We start from the raw sequence: 20,855 nt of genomic DNA on the forward strand, positions 1-20,855 counted from the left end.
TGATGGCGTCTCGACGAGGAGCCAGGATTTCTTTCCTGGGACGTCCCCTTCTTTTTATAGGAGCGACAGGTCCACCAGTGTCTCTTTTTACTTCGGGCTCCACATAAGGTTTTAAAGATGACACGTGATAAGTTCCCAGAGTTTGGTCTGGACTGGCCGGATCGGCAATGTCATAAGTTGTTGGGGATCGGTTAGTAAGAACTACGTAAGGTCCTTCTCTTCTAGGCATAAACTTTCTACTTTTCTTATTTTTACTAATTGGGTGGATGTTTACCCAAACTTTGTCACCAGGTTGGAAGTACAGTGGTCGTTGACGACGATCAAAATTTGCTTTCCGTTGATCCTGTTTGGATTCGACTCGTTCTTTGATCTGAGCTGTTAGACGTGCAAACCTTTTTAGGTATGGTGTTATTTCAGGCACAAAGTTACTATTTTCAATGACAGCTTTAACATCATGATTAACGTCATCTGTGGTTCGGAGTTCCCTTCCAAACTGTAAATAGGCGGCGGTGTGTCCTGTTGTATCACATTTTGTTGTGTTCATGGCGAAACGTATCATGGCTAATTTTTCTTCCCACGTATCATGTGAGTCACCAACAAGAATGGCTAGTCTCGGCTTGAGATCTCTGTTTTTCCTTTCAGAAGGATTTGCTCGAGGGTGATAGACAGGTGTCAGGTCTTGCTTAATATCAAGTAAATCGCAAGTTTGTTGCATAACAGCACTAACAAATTGCGTACCGTTATCGCTGATCAACCTCCTGGGTAAACCGTAACGCAAGTAAACTTCTTCTATTAATGTTTTAGCACAATTTACAGCTGTGGCTTCCTGTAGAGCAAAGAGTTCCACCCATTTGGTACTGGTATCTTCAATTAAAAAGATCCATCTTTTCCCTGTAGGAGTTTCTGGAAGTGGGCCAAAAAGGTCGATTGCAAGAGTCTCAAACCTTTGAGCGTAAATTGGTGTTCGAAGCAATCCAGCTGGTTTCTGGTTCGTAGGTTTGTATCGATTACATTCTGCACAGGTTTTGATGTAATCAGAGATGTATTGTCTCATTCCAGAGAAATAGTATCTGGAAGCGATCTTGTTGAAAGTGCGTTCTACACCATAATGGCCAGCTGTTGGAGAGTCATGGTACTCCTGCAACACTCTTTGACGTTCATGAATGGGAACTACGAGTTGAGCATCGTCCGACTCAGTTTCAGGTGAATAGCGGTATAGGATACCCTCATTCATTATGTATCCTCGACTGATAAAGTTGGCAAAATTTTCGTCTTTTTCATTACTTTCAAGACAGTCAATGATTTTCTTTGTTTCTGCGTCTGCCAGTTGTTCTTTTCGGATATCGCTTGATTTTCTTGTAGGCATATTGATGGATACAGCTTGCATTTCACAGTTTGGATCTTCATATGGATATATCGACCTAGAGAGCAGGTCAGCAACTACATTAGCTTTTCCTGGAGTATATACAATTTTTAGATTGAAGGATTGTATTTTTAAAGCCCATCTTGCTAAGCGTCCAGATGGTGTCTTAATGCTCAGAAGCCATTTAAGTGGTTGATGGTCTGAAGCAATAATAATCTCTTGGTGTTCGATGTAACCTCGAAACTTCTCTAAGGCCCAAACTACAGCCAATGCTTCACGTTCAGTAGTTGAATAGTTGCGCTCTGCTGGGATCAACAGACGACTGGCATACTCGATAACATGCTCTTCTGAACCATCTCCTTGGAGAAGTACTGCACCGAGGGCGTAGTTACTTGCATCTGTGCGTATTATAAAAGGCTTAGATCCATCAGGTTGCTTTAAAATAGGAGCTGTTGTTAAGCGTTCTTTTAAAATTTCAAAAGCTTCTTGTTGTTCAGGTCCCCAGGACCAGTCTACTCTCTTCTTAGTTAGATTGCTAAGTGGTCGTGCTATATCTGCAAAGTTTGGAACATATCTTCTGAACCAAGAGCAAGTCTGCAAGAAAGACAAGAGTTCTTTCACATTAGTTGGAACTGGAATTCTTTGGATGGCAGCAATTTTCTCAGCATCAGCTTCAATTCCATCTCTCGTAATCCAGAAGCCTAGGTATTTTACTCGATCACAAGAAAAATGACATTTTTCTCTATTTGCATGAAGTTTAAATAAAGAAAGTCTTTCAAAAACAGTTTTCAAGTCTTTCATGTGTTTTTCAAATGTTTCCGATAGGATGAAAATGTCATCCAGGTATGAGAGTGCAAAAACATCTTTGAGGCCACTTCGGAATTTGTCTATTAATCTCTGAAAGGTGGCAGGTGCATTTCTCAAACCAAAAGGCATGCGCTTAAAACGATAGATGCCAAATGGACAAATAAAAGCAGTTTTATCCATGTCAGATTCATCCATTTGCACTTGATGATAGCCAGATTGTAAGTCTATTGTTGACATGAATGATGTTGGCGTAGCTTCATTCAAAAGATCGTCCATGCGTGGTAATGGATAAGTGTCCGGTTTTGTTACAGCATTGAGGCCTCTGTAGTCAACGCATAATCTGTATTTCCCGTTGGGTTTAGCAACAAGCACTACCGGAGCAGCATAAGAGGATTCACATTCTTCAATAATGTTCTTTTCTAAAAGTTCCTCAATTTGTTCTTTCAAAATTTCTTTTTTGGCCGGCGACATACGATATGGAGGAACAGATACAGGAAAATTGTTTACAGTATCTATTCTGTGCTTCAAGAAAGGAGTAGGCTCTCCCCCTGGTTCAAAGCAGGTAATATGTTCTTGAAGTAAGCAATTCAATTTTTCTCGTTGTTCCTGGGTCAGATGTTTCCCTTCATCATCTCTCAAGTAGACATTAGTGGGAGGTTCAGGTATGATTGTCGATTCAAAAGTTTTTGGAGTTTCTTTCTTTTCAACAGGCTTCACGTAGAAAAAATATTGTTTTTGTGGATCTTCACTGAAGTGCCAGGTTCCTTTTTGAACATCAAGCACAATACCAGCTGCATGGAGAAAATCTCTCCCTAATAGTGTATTGTTCCCTTTAGCATCGGGCAGAACGAGAAGTTCAGTAGATACTGTTTTACCTTCTATGCACAGGTTGACGACAGTTTTCAGAGCAACTATCGAGTGAAGTTTTCCATCAGCGAGAGTCAAGGAAATCTTCTTGTCCTCAAAAACAACTCCGTGATTTCGTAAAAAGTGGTATAACTTTTCTCCTGCTATAGAGTGTGAAGCACCTGTATCGGCACATACAGCAATCTTTTCTCCAAAAAGTTCGAAAATTATTAAACTCGAGAGATTTAAATTTTTTCCATTTGTAAATAAGTTCATACAATTAACATTACTATCTTCAGGTTTAGCTCTTGTACAAGTAGGACACTTGGATTTCACTATTCCTGGCATTCCACATCCAAAACATTGAAGTGGCACTCTTCCTTCGAATCTGGAAGCAGAATTTCGAGATACTGGCGTCCTTGGTTGACGACTTTGAACATTTTCATGTCTGGTTACGTCAGAACCAAACTTTCTATCTGAAGTGGTTCTTCTATTTTCTTCTCTAGGATATGCTTTCTTTTGAGTTGGAGTCACTTGTTTCTTCACTACATGACGTATATTCTCGTATGTATCCAATTTTTCGGCTAATTCTAAAGGATTGACACAATTTGCCCATGAATCTATGAAATGTTCCTTGATATCTGGAGGAGTTTTCCTTTTAATCTGATCAGTAATTATTAAATTTTTGAGTTGGTCGAATGTGGTAATATTCAGTTCCTTTGTCCATCCTTCGAAATAAGAAGCCAGTTCGAAGAAGTAATCCCTCCATGTCGTATCAGGACTCTTTCTATGTTGGGAGAATAGTTGTCTAAATTTATCAGCAGTGACTCGGAATCTCTTCAGTAGCATTTCCTTCACTTTATGATAATCCTTAGCATCCTGTTCGTCTTCCCTGGCAAGTAACTGTGCGATGTCAGCTGGTAAAGAACCAATGAGATATGGTATCCAAGATGATTCTGGAAGATTCATAAACTTCAACTGCCTTTCAAAAGTTATTAAGAACAATCCTATTTCATCGTCTTTAGGATTAAATTTTGGAATGATTCTGCTAAGTTCATATTTTGGGTCATTTGTGGAAACAGAAACAACAGCATTTGAGATCTTTTGCGTTTCGAGCTGGATTTTCAATTTTTCAAGTTCATATTGCCGTTCTTTTTCTAACCGAATTTGTTCATCTACTTGGGCTTTAAGAAGTCTTTCTGCTTCAACTTCTTTCTCCCTAGATATTCTTCCATCCTCAGCTTTCTGTTCTTCTTTAAGGCGATCTTCGATAATAATAGTGAGCATATTTTTCACTAGCTCTTCCTCGTAATTCTCACTTTTAAGAATTAATTCTCGAAGATTAATTACTTTTAAATTATCGGACACAGTCAGACCAAGCTCTGAGGCAAGAAGTCGCAAGTCTTCTTTTTTTCCTTTTCCAAGAAATGCCATTTCAGATGATGATTCAGAACCAAAGAAAGGGTTACGTTTGGCGCAAAAATGTTAACTAAAATTGTTCGATTCTTAAATTGTTCAAACCTAATTTAACAGTCTTAGTTCGATAAGTAATTAATTATTTGAAAAAAATCACCACCTTAATTTTTTTCTCTCAAATATGAAATCTAAACAGTTAGAACCATAAACATTTAAAATCAATATTAACAATAATGATATAAATTCTATAAATACTAATGATTTTTTTGTTGTTGTTAAACACTCAATTAATTAATTATAAGCTTGATGAAAACACTTATAAAAATAATGAACATAATTGAAAATTTGCAACAACTTATCACATAAAACCTTATTGAGAACTGTATTACCATAAAATTGAAGCTTTATACACCCTTCAAATTTGCAATAAAATATATTCAATATTTTGCAGAAAAGCAGATTCAACGCTTAATAATTAAACTTCTAAGTGACAAAAATAATTTGCTTTTTCATTAAAAGGCCATATCTTTTCACCATAGAAAATAAGATATTTTCTAAAATAATATTCTGAATGTTTGCTAAATCGTTAGTATCATTAATAGCACATAAATCACAATTATGTGAGCAAAAAGAAACAAATATTACTCATATAGCAGTTCTTCACAACTTTACTTTGACTTCTTTTTTTTTTTTATTAATCATAAAACAGAATGCCAAATATAAAATCAGAAAACATATAAAACTGTACTGATACATAATTAAATATTCAATAAACCATAAGGAGATAATTTCATTTAAACATCTACCATCATTAAAAGCAGTTAGTTATACAATGTTTCAGAATTACTAATTCCAAAGTCATAAATAACTCTTTAAAGTCTAAACATTTCTTCAGCTAAGAAACGAATTAATCAATCACTTCCGCTTTCGGGAAATGAGTTTCACTTTGTATGCTTATAACTTTCCTTTTTAAAATCTTTAAAAAGCAATAGATTTTAGAATTAACTACAACTTTTTTATACAGATATAAACACAGTAAATATATATTTTCATTGATTAAAAATAAATTTTCTTAAGATTAGGATAATCTTTATACATTAAAACATAATAAATTGATCAGGTTGATCAAAATGTTTTGAAATGACCAGGACGGTCTCTGAACGAACGATAATATTAAAAGTTTTAACCGGGATGGTTAAAATCTATATTTATTTATGATCAGGATTGATCAAATTTATATTTAATAAACTAAATATAAAAACTACTTATCGTCTTGGATTGACGCATCGGGCCGCTCGTTGGGTTGCCAATTTGTGACGTGTGGTGCTTAGGGGGGAATTAAAACCAACGGCTAGCTAACTTTTATTTTATTTTAAACAACATTATTATAGTTAGCACTCAACACATTCACAAACAAAACATATATGAAGAAGAAAATAAGGAGCTCTGCATGGCAGGCTTTCTATCGTTCGTTCACACTCTCTCACTCTCTCTCTGTCTCTGAGTTTTTTATCTAGTTTCTCACTAGGGGGCGTTACTAGTTCCAGTTTCTCCACACTACTAGATTAATGGGGGTAGAGTATTCACCTTTTACTGCTTCGGCCGGGGTTTGATTCCAAGTTCTAAAGACTGGTAGTATGATCGGCTAGTACTTTTTTCGGCAGTGCTTTACTTCGGAATCCAATTTAATTAAAGGCGTGCATAGGTGCTTCATGTCACGTTTGACGAATTTCCATAATTTATGAAAATATTAGATAACGAATAAATCGTTCGATTTATTCGTTATTCACATTCACCATCGATTATTTACATTCTCCCTTTTACTTTTACTTTCCTCTGTCTTTTTTTAAATTGATTTACTGACGTATTTTTCTTCTGAAATCTCTAGTTCAAAATTCGCCCAAAAAGCAAAAGATACTTTGCGTATTCCATTTGCACTTTCATGGCTGGAACTTTCCATTTCACGCTAATTCCATTTATACATACTTTATTGCATTTACACATCTCGCACTCTCTATGACAGTTTCTAACTCAAATTATGGTGAAAAAATATTTAAACACCACTTGCTTTTTTTTTCATAGTACGTCTTATTCTCTTCTTTCTTTCTTTCTTTTTTTTTTTTTTTTAAAGAAAAGTCACGAAAAGTAATAAAAAATCATTGTTCTATCATTACGAAATGATACAGTAGCTAAATTTGAATACTGTATTTCGAGGGATTCTTAGTCCTGAAACTATAATATAAGTACTATGTATGTTTCCATTTGTTCATTACATTTGAAATTAATTGATTTAATAAAGCACAGTTATTGAATGCAAAAGTGATAATATTTTAAATATTTATTTAAATTGCAATTGAAAAACTTCATTATTATAAAAGAATGGAACCAGTTAAATTACGTAATCTAATAAAGCTAATTTTAATTTTTAAAAAAATTCTATTGGTTAGTTCCGAAGAGAAAATTAAAATTAATTAAATAATGAACAATAAAGAAAACTAGTATTTTTTATAAATGCGATGAGGCATTCAAATATGGCGAATAAAAAAAAAGTTCCCTAGCAGTCTCTTGTGGGCCAAGGGGAATGTACCAACTATATGATTCGTGACCAACTGTATGATTTTGGCAATGTGGTCAGCATTGCGTACAGACGGCCTCTACTGCCTCTACTCTCCAGTCAAAAGCAGGAATCCATGGATCTAAAGTTGGACGGGCTTCAAGTCACCATTTACGACTTAAATTTGATGGGTAGGTAGTAAAAAAATTTCTAGTAGGTAAAATAGTTCTTTTTTTCCGACTCTCTTATAAATTTAACTCTCTAGAATTAATAAATTTGTTTAGACGAAAAATTCTTTCTTTAGCAAAAAATAAGTTAAGAGAATTAGATTTTTGTTGAATGTATAAATCATTAAAAATATTTTTCTTTAATTGCAAATTCTGCGGGTGTATACTAAATTATGATAAACAAATTCTTCATTTCTTTTAAGCGATTTTAATTTTTTTTTTCTGATGTAAGAAGTAGACTGCACTTAGTGTGACTCTTGAGAAAGGATAAAAGGAAATACCGAATATATTTCTTAATATTACAGTCGATATTTCAGAAAATATTATTGAAATATCTTTTAGAAATATTTTTTCTTATACGACAAAATATAACAAAAAATGAACTTTAGAGAAAATGAAAAAAAAAATTTACTAATCACAAAGGTTTGTTTGCAGAGGTTTCTTTCTGTTGAAGGAAATTGTTTCCCTCTCTTTTTACATTCTCAATATAAAAAAAAAATTCTGATTTTTTTTGTTGAAATTTTGAAACTCTTAGTAATTATTTATAAATCCTGTAAAGTTTAAAAAGATAATATTATTTATTTCATTTTTTTCTGTTTTGTTTCAACTGTTTAATCATTTGTCTTCATTAGCAAAAAAAAAAAAAAAAAAAAAATGTAATATTTAAAGATGTAAAGGTTTAATGTGTGTAAAAATAAAGTAAAATTATACGTTAATTTTTCTAAAGAAACAGTTAGCATACAAACGCATTATATAAGACTACTTAGAAAAATTGTTTGCTACAAAATAAAGCGTGTCTGGTTTACTAAATTGCATTATTTTCGAATGTGCAATTATGGTATTAAACTGAAAATAACAATTAAAAAAAAAATTACGTTTCAAATCACATTATAATGAAATTTAAAGTGGTTAGTATATTGTCCCATCTTAATAAAATTGTCAGTGTACTGCTATGATTATCGTGAAAAAAAAAAAAAAAATAAATAAACGAACTAATCTGTTTGTATCTGCCCACCCGCCTATATTTTATGTTGACCTTTGAAACGAATCAAATTTATTTAGGAGTTTAATTTAGTGATATCCAAAACTTTCTTTAAGTTGTCCAAAAAAAAAATTCTTTTATAGAAATTTTTATGCTATTTTGTTATTGGTTAGAATTTCATATAAATGGATCATATAATATTAAAAGCTAACTTAAACCTATTTATGAGTTGACCATATGTTTTTTTTTAACTATTTAAGGTCTTTGCAACGAATTTATCAAATCTGTAAGCATTAAAATATAAATTTTAACATTAAATGAATATAATGTTAAGTTTTTTAATTTGAGAATGATTTTATTTTAAGCTAGTCAGTTTAATATTAAATTAAATAACAAAATGTATTTCCTTCTGGTAATTCATATAATTTCTTAAAAATATATGGGATGTTAGGTAAATAAAATTTTAAAAGTTTTGTAAAAAAAAAATTACATTTATCGTTATTTATGTTTATTACTTTTAACTTGTGAGAAATATATGAATAACATGATATAAGAAGTGATAAAAGGAAGAATGGGGCACTCATCTCTCTCTATAAATTGACGACATGTATGAGTTGGCCACTAAACCACTGAAAACCACAAATGGTCATCTTACGCAAATTTCACTGTATTTGTAAAAATATAAATCGATATTTTAAAGACCCTTTTCGTGTGTATAAATAGAAATTGTTCTAGGTTAACTATTTCTAACAAAATATTCTTAATTTGTTTTTCTGAAATTTTAAATTTTATAAATGGTCCCCTCTTTAGTATTTTATTGCCCTGAAACTTTATTATTAAGAATAAAATCATTTAAATCGAGACTTGCTATAGTTTAAAATAAGCCCTTCATACCTTTGGTTAGCTGTTTGTTTTTTCGTTTTGGACATTACTTCCTTAAAAAGTCATGTCTGGAGAGTTTTAATGTATCGATAATGTAACATATTTTTTTGTAATAAATTTCTGTTATTTATGAATTTTTGTTCCTCAAGCAAACATTTGGACATTTCGGTGTCTCCATTTTAATTTTAAAATAATTAAAGAAACACCAGAATAGCGGTTTTTAATTGTTAAAAAGAAGCTCCTCATATGTGTCGTTAGTTTCATATGTAGGGTAGTTTCAAATACTTCATATGTTTGGAAGACTCGCTCAATTTTTGAACTCCCCCCCCCCTTATCTTGTTAGGCTCTATTACGTGATTCTAATCACTAGAGTATTACCTATTTTTTAATTTTGCTATTGTACAAACAGTCCCCCCCCCCCAAATTTTAATTAACGCATAATTTCAAAGTCAATACTCATAGAAATGCTGAAAATGTTCTAAAACCGTAAGTTAATTGAATTGCTGTTTTTAATATTATTATTTATTCGAGAGGCAGCATGATACAACATCAAAACATCAATCGTTTATATTCTTATGTTAACGAAAAATTTATTATTAACGATTCAGTATTGTGTTTATATTAGGAGTTCAATATATCCTTTTTTTTCATCTTATAAAAAGCGAAATATTTTAATGAAAATAATAAATAAAATTTCATTTTGATAAATAACTCCTCTGCAAATTAATGAGTGCAAGTTTTAGGGATGTGATATTAAAATCAAAAAGTTAAAATTACGTTAAAGTGTCCATATTCCTATTAACTAATTTTAGAGTTTAGATATTGGATGCCAGGAATTCGAATCCGTCATGATTTTTTTCTTTGGCAGACTCGTTTTAATTTTTTAACATTATTTACTTATTTATTTTACGTTTTTCTACCAATGATCATCAACTAGTTCATGTTAGGATTTCATCATATTCTAAGCCAAGTTTTACTTATTGTTTTCAACAATAAGTAACTTGTTACACACATAATATAACTTTTTTACACAGATATGAATAAAAAACCTTTTTATACATATAACATAAAAAATTGTTGATTTCCTTATAAGAACTAGCTAATGTTAATGAACATTAGCGTTTAGCATTCTTTTAGCGTTTCATATAGATCTTTAAAATTTGTACTCATTTACAAAAATTGAAAAATCAAATTTTTTTTATTATTTTCAACGAAGTTTTTAATTTTTTATTTATGTAAATAATATAAGAAAGGTAAGTTAAAACCCTTACATGAACTAGATAATGATAATGGACAATATTAAAAAAACGAAAAATAAATAAATTAATACTATTCAAAAATTAAAACGAAGTGAATCATGATAGATTCAAGTTCCTTGCACTCGAAATGCAAACTCTAAAATAGTCCCAATAAATTAGTCAAAAGGATTATCAACCTTTTAATGTAATTTTTTTTTTTTTACGTTTCACATCTCATCTCCAAAATTTGTACGTCCCGCAGAGGACTGATCGTTAAGACACGGTTCCCAGCAGATCACCGAAGTCAAGCATCACTGGCTGCGGTCAGTGTGCGGGTGGGTGACCACTTGGATCAGTCTGCGTAGGGACCGAGGGTGTGCGGTATCGGTCCTCGTTAAACTGTGCTACCGTAAAGTGCTCGACTTCGCGCGCAGGTCGTCGGGTTACCGAAGCGGGGGTGCCATCCCCTCCGCAGAGGATCAAAATTGTGATGGCATGTCTTCGGATCATCCTCCGGGATGTTTCCCAGACCGTCGCCAATAGCCCATTGTGCAGCTCTAGTGCGACGTAAATTAACAACAACAACAACCAAAATTTGTACTCATTTATCAAAATGCAAATTCTCTCAAACTTTATTAATTGCATCAAACTTACGTTAAAAGGTTCATAATCTTTTTGACTAATTTATTGGGACTATTTCAGAATTTGCATTTCAAGTGCAAAGAATTTGAATCTATCATGATTTCTTTTTAACACTTCGTTTAAATTTTTGAACATTATTAATTAATTTATTTTTCGTTTTTCTAATTATATCCATGATTATTATCTAGTTCATTTTAGGATTTCAACGTACCTTTTTTATATTGTATACATAAAGAAAAAATTTCTTTTCGTTGAAAATAATAAGCAAAATTAGATTTTCAATTTTTGTAAATGAGTACAAATTTTGAATATCTATATAATATGCTAAAAGAAAAAATTACGTTAAAAGATCCATATTTCTTTTAAATAATTTTTCAGGACTGTTTTAGAGTTTACATTTCGGGTGCAAGGAATTTGAATCTGTCATGATTTTTTCTTAACACTTCGTTTAAATTTTTGAATATTATTAGTTAATTTATTTTTCGTTTTTCTTATAATGTCCATGATTATTATCTAGTTCAATTTTGGATTTCAACGTACCTTTCTTTATACTGCATATATAAAGAAAAAAAATTAATTTTTCGTTGAAAATAATAAGCAAAATTTGATTTTCAATTTTTGTAAATGAGTACAGAATTTAAAGATATGATGTGAAATGCAAAAAGTAAAAATTACGTTAAGAGATTTATATTACTTTTAACTAATTTTAAGAACTAATTTAGAGTTAATATTTCTTAGGTGTCTGGCATTCGAATTCGCCATGATTTATTATTGGCATTTGTTTTAAGTTTTGATTATTATTCATTTATATACTTTTTGTCTTTTCCTAATGTACACGATCGTTACCTAATTCATATGAAGAATTCGACAAACTTTTCTTAAATAACGAAAAAAAAAAGCTTTTTTTGAAAAAAATAATAAATAAAATTTTAATAAATGAGTCTTGATTTATTTGAGCAATGCTACTGAATCTTTTAGTGCTTAAAATCATTTAAAAATAATAGTATCTCATATTGTCTGGTAAATCTATACTAGCTTCGTTCCTTGGGAGCTAATAAAATAAGTAATTTTCATTTTTTAAAGGTTCAATTATTTGGATATTCAGAAAATAATTTATCCACAAAACACAGGTTTCAGTATTTATGATTTTAAATGTTGAACTTCCATTCAACAATTAAAGAACAGTGAAATTTCGTATTTTTGTCTCATGTGAACAGCAATTCACGCTACTATAATTCCAGTGCTGTTCTTATCTGAGCACTAGAAGACAGAATTAAACAAAATATATGGATAACTGACAACTGGAGAAAGGAATTCTTGAGCCTGTTACTTTCCTTTCTTTTGTGTTTCTTAGAAAAAGTGGTGAAATTGAGGGGTGGACTGTAGTCTTTATCCAAGGTCAAGGGCAAATGTGTTTCACTTCAATTTTGACCACCCACCTGTTGAAAACCGGAAGATAAATTTTCCCGACGTACTTATTTCCTCTTCCGCAAGCAAAGCAAGTAACGCAGTTGCTTCAGAATGCAATGCTGTAGCAAAGAATATAGTGGCATCTTTTTTAAATGGGAAAACGATAAAAATCCCAATTTCATTTGCATATATTTTCACAATGAAACGTAATTTTCTTTTCTTTCCTACTTCATTAACGAGGAAAAAATACAGGTAAAATTACCGTGATGTACGCTAATGACATTTCTTGTAATAAAAAACAATAACATAATTTTGGTACATAAAATCAAAATATATGGTTGTTAAGAACCATTCATTTAGGTAATTTTTCCGTTCATAGGGTAACGGTTTACCGAAAATTCTGGTTTTCAAAATTATAACTCTTAATACCAAACATTTAGTGAAAAGTGCAAAACTAAAAAGTATATTTAGCCGAATAAATGATAATACGATGAAAGGTATTGTGATAAAATTACCAAATATTGCCTCATTCAGCAAATTTTATTACAAATTATAACAGTATATCTTATGAATTATTTTACCAAAATCATTGCGGTAAATATTACCCAGTTTTTCGGTAATCCCATTGATTCAGAAACACGGTAAATTTTACCATGTTTTGGTTCATACGCCTTCTCACAGTGTTCGATTTAAAATGTTCTAAATTGTACATAGCCATTTTAAAGTAAAAATTTTCACACTTTTTTTAAATTTATGTCATAATTTAATACTAAATAAAATGAAAAAAAAGAAGCGTGAAATGTAACTGTTTGCAGAAGTTTTACTTTTCACTTATTTTCTTTTTAACCATCTAATCATAAAAAAGTGAAATTATAAACAGATAAATACGACATAATGCTAGTTAATAAAAGTAATAAAAATATCCACGTAATTAAAATTACAGAAATTACTTTCTAGCTTTGCACTAAACAAAAAATTAGAATTTATACAAAACTACTTCAAAATTTATGAAAAATAGTGAGTGTACTTCTTATCTCCTCCACGATATTTCCAGCTACCTTATGAAGCGGTGCTATTCTAAGGAATGATAATTTTGTCGTACTGTCATAATAATATAACATTTTTCCGCTGAAATTAAGGAAAGAAGTTTTCTGAAAAAGATTAATAATATATACAAAATTTTCTGCTGGTGGGCACAATACCAGTTTCAAAAGTATTTTGACTGTTGGTTCATCATCGAATTATCAGTTTGGAACATTTTTTAAATTAAAATTGCTTACATTTGTTCACTGGATCTGGCTTTTGAGGAAAGGAGTATGATATCAAAAGGCTTGTTTCTTTGATAACATAGTCTCTTATCGGATTATTTAGACTTAATTTTTTTTTTTTTTTTTTTTGATATAATAGAAGAAGAAGATAGTTTCTTTTCATAATATGACGTTTTTGATGAAAAGCGATTATGAAAGGAAATTATGTCCTAAGTTAAAGCAAATTTTTCAGTAAGAAAACGCTAAAAATTTGAACCTTTTACATAATAATGATAATGACAATGTGTAGAAACGTTATAAAAACTTTTGGATCTAACTGCATTTAGATTAAAAGTCTTTTAAATTTACTCACAGGGAAGGTAAAGGGTTTGAGGATATGGATATTTGATCTGTGGCTTTGATATTTTGTTCAAAATATTACCAAGAAAGATATGATACTGTTAAAAATAGAACTTTTCAATTATTTTTAAGGGAACAAAAAAAAAATTGTAATGTAACATAGTGTATCACAAAATGATACTTCCACAGCATTTCTAGGCTCATAGTCTAACAAGTAAAATGATAAAAATCCTTTAATCATTATTTTAATCGAATTATTATACATGCGAATTTATAATGTTTTTTTTTCTTTTCTCAAATGACAGGTACTGAACTTTTACGTTCTTAGCCTATGAAGATGCCGGAAGTGCTTCTCATTTACTCAGTGGGCACTTGTGAACCTAAGTAACGGAGGCGAGCAACACTGCCACACTGCCACAGTTACCCGTTTATAAGGTGGGCCACATTCACACATCATACAATAGAGAACAACACACAGAGAGAAACATCCATTCCCAGAGCGGGATTCGAACACGCAGCCATTGTCTTCACAGCCAGGCACGCTAACTACTCGACCATCTGGCCGGCCGAATTTATAATGTAACATAATACATCACAAAATGATAATTCAACTGCATATCTAAGTTTATGGTTTAATTAAGTAAACTCATGAAGTTTTTGAATTATTTTTTTAAGCAGATGACAGAGTATTTTCTACTAATGGGTATTTCATATTTTTAAAAATAAAAAGTAATTAAAATCTATGAAAACGTTTAATGCATTGTCTTTAAAAATAACTTAATAATAGTATTTTTCTATAATGCATTTTATAAAAGTAGAATTTTCGAAGCATTTAATTTGAGTTAATTGATTATTGAAAATCATTTAGGTTAAAACACTGAGAGTAGAAGACAAACTTTTATGATCTAAATTATTGAATGGATCACCATAGTAATCTTTATAATCTAAAAAATAATAAATAATCTGAAAAACCATGATGAATACACCAGAATTAAGAATTTTGATTATATACAAAAGCTTTCAAACAGTGATCAGCAAGTTATTTATTGTTTAAAAGGTGTTGATGTGCATTATAATATCTCGTAAAAAAATCATGCCTATTTTACTGTAAAAATGGGTATTGGGAAACTTAAAAAAGGATCTTGAGCTTCAATGAAAATGAGTGAAAAAGTAGAATGAAATAAGCATTGGATCTAGTTGCATCTGAGAAGCTGATCAGCCTAGAATATGCCAGAAATGCTAATAAAGTTTACCTAAAACAATTGGATAGCCTGGTTGGTAGGGAGTTGGGCCCATGTTCAAGAGGTCGTGAGTGCTGAATCTGTCCGGATTACAAAGTTCTCCACGTTAACATAACAAATTAATACATCTGGGGGTAGTTGATTGAAGAGTGATAGTGTTCCGGTTCAGTTCAAAATTACGATTTGCGGATGGATAGATGGTACGTGAATGTGTCCTCCCTTGTAAAGAGGGCTATGACGTATGTGTGTGACAGAAGTCGAATTCTTGGTCATAGATGGCCACAGAAATTTATATTAGCTGTAGATTTAGTACTTAAATTACTTTCTTTGCCCTCTTATATGAATCTAATATTTGCATGAAAAGCTAATTGTGAAAAAAGGCATGCCACAAAAAAGAAAATGTAAAAGTGATAATAAAAGTAAAGTCAATTTTATACTTTTCTTTGTTTTGTGGGCCAGATATATACGAGGGTTGTCCATAAAATAAGGTTCCCAACGAATTTTCACAATGAAAAACATGTTTATTGGCATTGAATAATACATGTTTGGAAAGCTTAGACTTCCCTCTTTTTTTCGACATAATCGCTGATAAGATCAATGCATTTTTACACGCAGTGTACCATGTTCTTTATGCCTGAGTCGTAGAAATCTGCCGCCGAGCCGCGAAGATAGCTTGAAACCTCTTCCTTCAGCTCTTCGTCGGTTGTGAAATGCGTCCCTCCCAAGTGTTTCTTTAATTCAGGGAAGAGATTGTAATAACTGGGGGCCAAGTCTGGGCTGTAAGGGGGTGTGTGACAGTATTCCATCCAAATCTGTTGATGAGATCAGTTGTGACACGGGCGGTATGTGAACGAGCGTTGTCCTGATGGAGACACACTCCAATTGTGAGCATGCCTTTTCTCTTGTTTTGAATCGCGCACAGAAGGTTCTTCAACGTCCGACAGTAGCGATCCGCATTAATTGTTGTGCCCGTAGGCAGGAATTCGCACAACAGCAACCCTTTCCTGTTCCAAAAGACATTCGCCATCACTTTGCTGGCAGACAGAATTTGCTTAAACTTCTTCGGCTTCGGCGAGCCTGGATGTTTCGACTGACAGGATTGTTCTTTTGTTTCCGGTGTCATGTAGTGAACCCAGGTCTCATCCCCAGTGACAACAGAGTCAAAAAATACCTCGTCATCGGTTTCGTAGGCATGGAGAAATTCGCGGACTGCTTCCACACGTTGCCGTTTGTTGTCATCCGTCAGCATTATCGGGACCCACCTTGCACAAACCTTGGCATATCCTAAGCGGTCTCTCAAAATGTTGCGAATGCAGGACTTACTGACATCAGGGATCATCTCGCTGAGGTCCCAAACCGTCACCATCCGATCTTTCAGCATTGCTTCTTCCACTTTCGCAATCGCTTCGTCTGAAAACGATGACCGGCCAGAATGCTGTTCGTCATGGAAGTCTGTACGTCCATCTTTGAATTCTCTGCACCAATTGCGCACATGTTGCACACTCATACACTTTTCCCCGTGAGCTTCACACAGTTGGGAATGAATGCCCACCGGAGGAACGTTTTTTGCACACAAAAATAAATCACAGAGCGTAATTCACACCTGGCGGGAGAAACAAATAGAAGCTCCATCTTTCACGGCTACCAAGACAAGGATTAACGTTGTAGATAGCTCGCCGGGGCGGGAACTGGGGGAAAGGGAACCAAGTTACACGCCAGTCCCACCCAACCCAGCTTAACAGCATTCCTAACGTCCGCAGCTCCTTGGGAACCTTATTTTATGGACAACCCTCGTATATATATATAAAAAAAAAATCAAGCCGCGAGAATATTAAACTAAAATTATGTATGTATGTTAAATCGTAAATATTTTCAAACAATCAAGATTATGTCTTGTTTACTAATGAGAAAAATTTTGCAACTACTTTTTTTATCATATTTTTCACGATGATAAAAAAAAAATCAGGTTTGTTAGCTTTAATCGATTGAATTTCCAAATATTTCGTTCTATTAATAGAATGCTGTCATTATTTAAAAATTTATTATGTTATTTTGTTTGAAGTTTTAATTACGAGTAAATAAATGTAAAAATACTTAATATTAGTCAATACCACATCTGTAAAAATGAGACCTACTAAAATAAATATGTAAAAATTACTACTGAATATGCAATAAAATGTCTGTTACATGTAATGTGGTACTATAACAATGTCCCGCTCTACTAAAAAAGGTATTTTTTTTGTTGTGAAAATCAGTTGTAAAGTAATTAGCTTTTAAAATTAATAACATTATTCACTTCATGTCAAGGCCGGAATAGCCTGGTCGGTAGAGCGCTGGGCCCATGTCCGTGAGTTCGTGGGTTCGAACCCCGCCGGCCGAAGACTCCCCGTGTAGTTGATGACTGGTGCCCATAAAAATTTTGTCGAGTCGCAAAGTTCTCCATGTTCCCAGAACAAATCAACACCTCTGGGGGTACTGGAGCGGAGGTCAATCGTTCTCTGATTCAGGTCAAAATTACGATCTGTGGTTGAATGAATGGATGTATGAATGGGTCGGTGTGACAGAAGTCGAATTCTTGGCCATTTGAAAAACAAGAATCGCTCACTCTCTGCCTTAAAATTTGCTCGGCAGGCAGGCTTGCCCGTGTGGCAAGTGGCATTAGAACCAACCAACTTCATGTCAAAGCTTGAAATCTACATGTATTTGGGCCATTTATAAATTTAGATTACGTAAGCTATCCCAAAAGAAAGAGAGAATTTGAACATTTATTTATGTTTGTATATGCATTATAATGTAATGCTCAGATGCATTATCAATTGATGTTTCTGACAAATCTATTGCAAACAGGTAACTATATTAAACATTTCCTGAAATAAAATGTTTAAAAATTGTACATTTTATAAAGGGTTGATTAATATGACTGTATATTGTTAAAATAAGAGAGGCATGTATTTAAGCATCCATTTAGCGTAGAAAACATTCAGTTCCCCTGATGCAAAACCTGATAACTATTTTTTAAGATAAAATATGGGTAATATGCAATATAATCATGTTAAATTTTTAATTAACTTCAACATGAATATATTATTTCAGTTTTCATTGGATTAATATTTTAACTTTCGAGATTAATATCATAGTTAATACGTTTCGTAGTACAATTTGTTTCTTCACTTCTCAACTTTTCATTAAAAAGTAGGTGTAGGTAGCAAGTTTTACATTTGCGTTTTTCACTTATACACAGAAAAAGAGTTCTGGTAAATTATCATACTGTACGGTAATGCCATTTCTTATAAAAAAAATCATAATTCTGGTATTAAAATCCAAAATATACGGATTTTAAGCTATTCATATAGCAACGGTTTACGGAAAATTTTAGTTTTCGAAATTGTAGTTCTTATTACCACACATTTAGTAAAAAATACAAAATTGAAGAGCAAATTTTGCCAAATAAACAGTTTTTATGCTATTCTCTAAGGTGTCATGATAGAATTACCAAATTTTACCGTATTTGACAAAATTTTATCACATACTTTATTTTAAATTTTTATTTTATATTTTTTATTTTATTTTAAATTTTATTAAAATTATTACCAAAGCGTTTCAATAAAAAATACTGAGGTTTTTAGTGTTCTCATAAATCTAGAAATACGGTAAATTTTACCATATTTAGGTAGTTTTTTTTCTTTCAGTGTAGAATGTTTAAGTTAAAATGTGATGGCTTGTTTTAACCTTCAAGCATCTGAGATAATAAATATTGTACGGCATTTTTGTTAAAAAAAAGTAAGTCCTAACTTTTATGCTGGAAGTTAAGTGATAAATTTTACGGATAAAATGAAAACTACATTATAAGTTCAAATGCAATATGTGACATTTAAAGTAAATAAGTTGATTAAAGATTTGAGGTTTGTGCCTGTCAGAGCAGTATGAAGTTTTATTTTGGTATTATATAATTCAACTAATAACAACACATGAAAAACATATAAACACGAAAGGAACACTAGAACCAATGCATAAAAATAATTTAAAGAAGGACCAAAATAAATGAAGTAACATATTTTAAAAACTGATTAAAAATAATGTTCCGTATATTGTCATTACATAGTATTATTTACATTGAACATACATCTAATGTATAGTTCGTTCACTAGGAGTTGGCACCTGACTCCACCTCCTCGGACGCAGAGTTCATTTCAGTTCGGGAGTAAGAGGAGAACGATCTCCGCTCTTGACATTGAGACAACCCTTAATGCGCGGCAAACGCAAAGAGTAAATTCTTTTTCAGTCAGTTACTTCGCTTTATCATCTGCTAAGATACTTTTCGTTACTCTAGCTAATTAAACATATCTTAAATTTAAGAACTGCTGTAAAAACAGCAAAACGTCTCAAAAAGGACAAACTACTCCCTCAAAAGAGAGAAATATCATCAAATTTATGAAATGTTTAATGTTAAAAAAATGCACATAAAGATAGCGAAATTAATGTTTTTGTCATACGATTGCCAAATAGCAATCTTGTTGTTCAGTATTGTTCACATCCTTCTCCCAAAAACAGCGAAATAGTATCGCCGGATACCACGTGATGAACACGGAGCCAAGTGCCAACTCCTGGTGAACTAACTATATATCATTTTCTTTCTTTCTTTTTTCGTTTTTAGATTTCGTGGCGTTTCTAATTTGTTCAGATAATATTTCTTATACATTTTGCAAAATAATAAATTATATTTATATTTTATTATGAAAAAGATATAAAATTTTTAATTGGAAAAACACATTTAGTATTGTGTTGGATGTTCAACAATGAGGTCAATCTTCGAAAAAAACGTTTTATGATTGTCACGTGTTATCGGCAGACGTAAGGGAAGATCGACAGATCAATTTATATACGGGTTATAATTTATATTTCGCATAACAAAATTATAATACGATAATATTTTTTTAATGTCAAGGGAACAAGGGAAGCTTCATAGGTGTGAAGATAAGTTGGACTAATTGAAAGATAAACGGTTTTCAGAAAAGTAAAATCTTTTTTGAAAACGAAAATGCTTTAAAAAAGCAAATAAAAAATAAATTGAAATGTTTAAAAAATTTGTTTAAAAAAATCTAAAACACAACTGTTATTTTTAGAGTTTGTCTACGGTAAGAACTCCCCCCACCACAAAGTCTGAGGCCGTCTGCTGCTATGGAAACAAGAATAGCGCATTTCAGATAGGGTAGCTTCTTTTTACTCTAGGGCTAACACAATAGACCGAAGAGAAAGATTTTCTTTCTCTCGCTGACTCGAACCAAAACCTATCCTAAACAGTGACCCCACACCCCTACTTCAAACAGTTATACCTCGTTGCCATAGTCATGGCCACTGGTCCAGACGAATGACTAGGGCAGTTCTTACTTTAGACAAACCATACTTTCCTATTACTAAGACGTTAAAATAGGTGACAAACTTTTTTGATAAAAAAATCTTTACCGAACCTAGTTTTCAGTTGCAGAATCTGAAACGACCCATTTTTTGATACTGAATCTATAGCAACCTATTTTTTCGATACCAAATCTATAATACTTCATATTTCGATACTGAATGTATAGTGGTCTATTTTGTTTCGATGTTGAATCTATAGTAGTCTTATTTTCAATATTGATTCTA

At 32.2% G+C, this 20,855-nt stretch overlaps 1 protein-coding gene across 3 annotated transcripts in view; it reads right to left on the bottom strand.

Annotated features, from left to right (window-relative positions):
- Larp4B (La-related protein 4B) overlaps positions 1 to 20,855 on the bottom strand; it is a 139,864-nt gene that overhangs the window by 43,902 nt on the left and 75,107 nt on the right. The window lies entirely within an intron of this gene.

Source organism: Parasteatoda tepidariorum, chromosome 6 (assembly GCF_982258835.1).
Source record: "Parasteatoda tepidariorum strain Cologne lab strain chromosome 6, Ptep-v5.0, whole genome shotgun sequence".
NCBI lineage: Eukaryota > Metazoa > Arthropoda > Arachnida > Araneae > Theridiidae > Parasteatoda > Parasteatoda tepidariorum.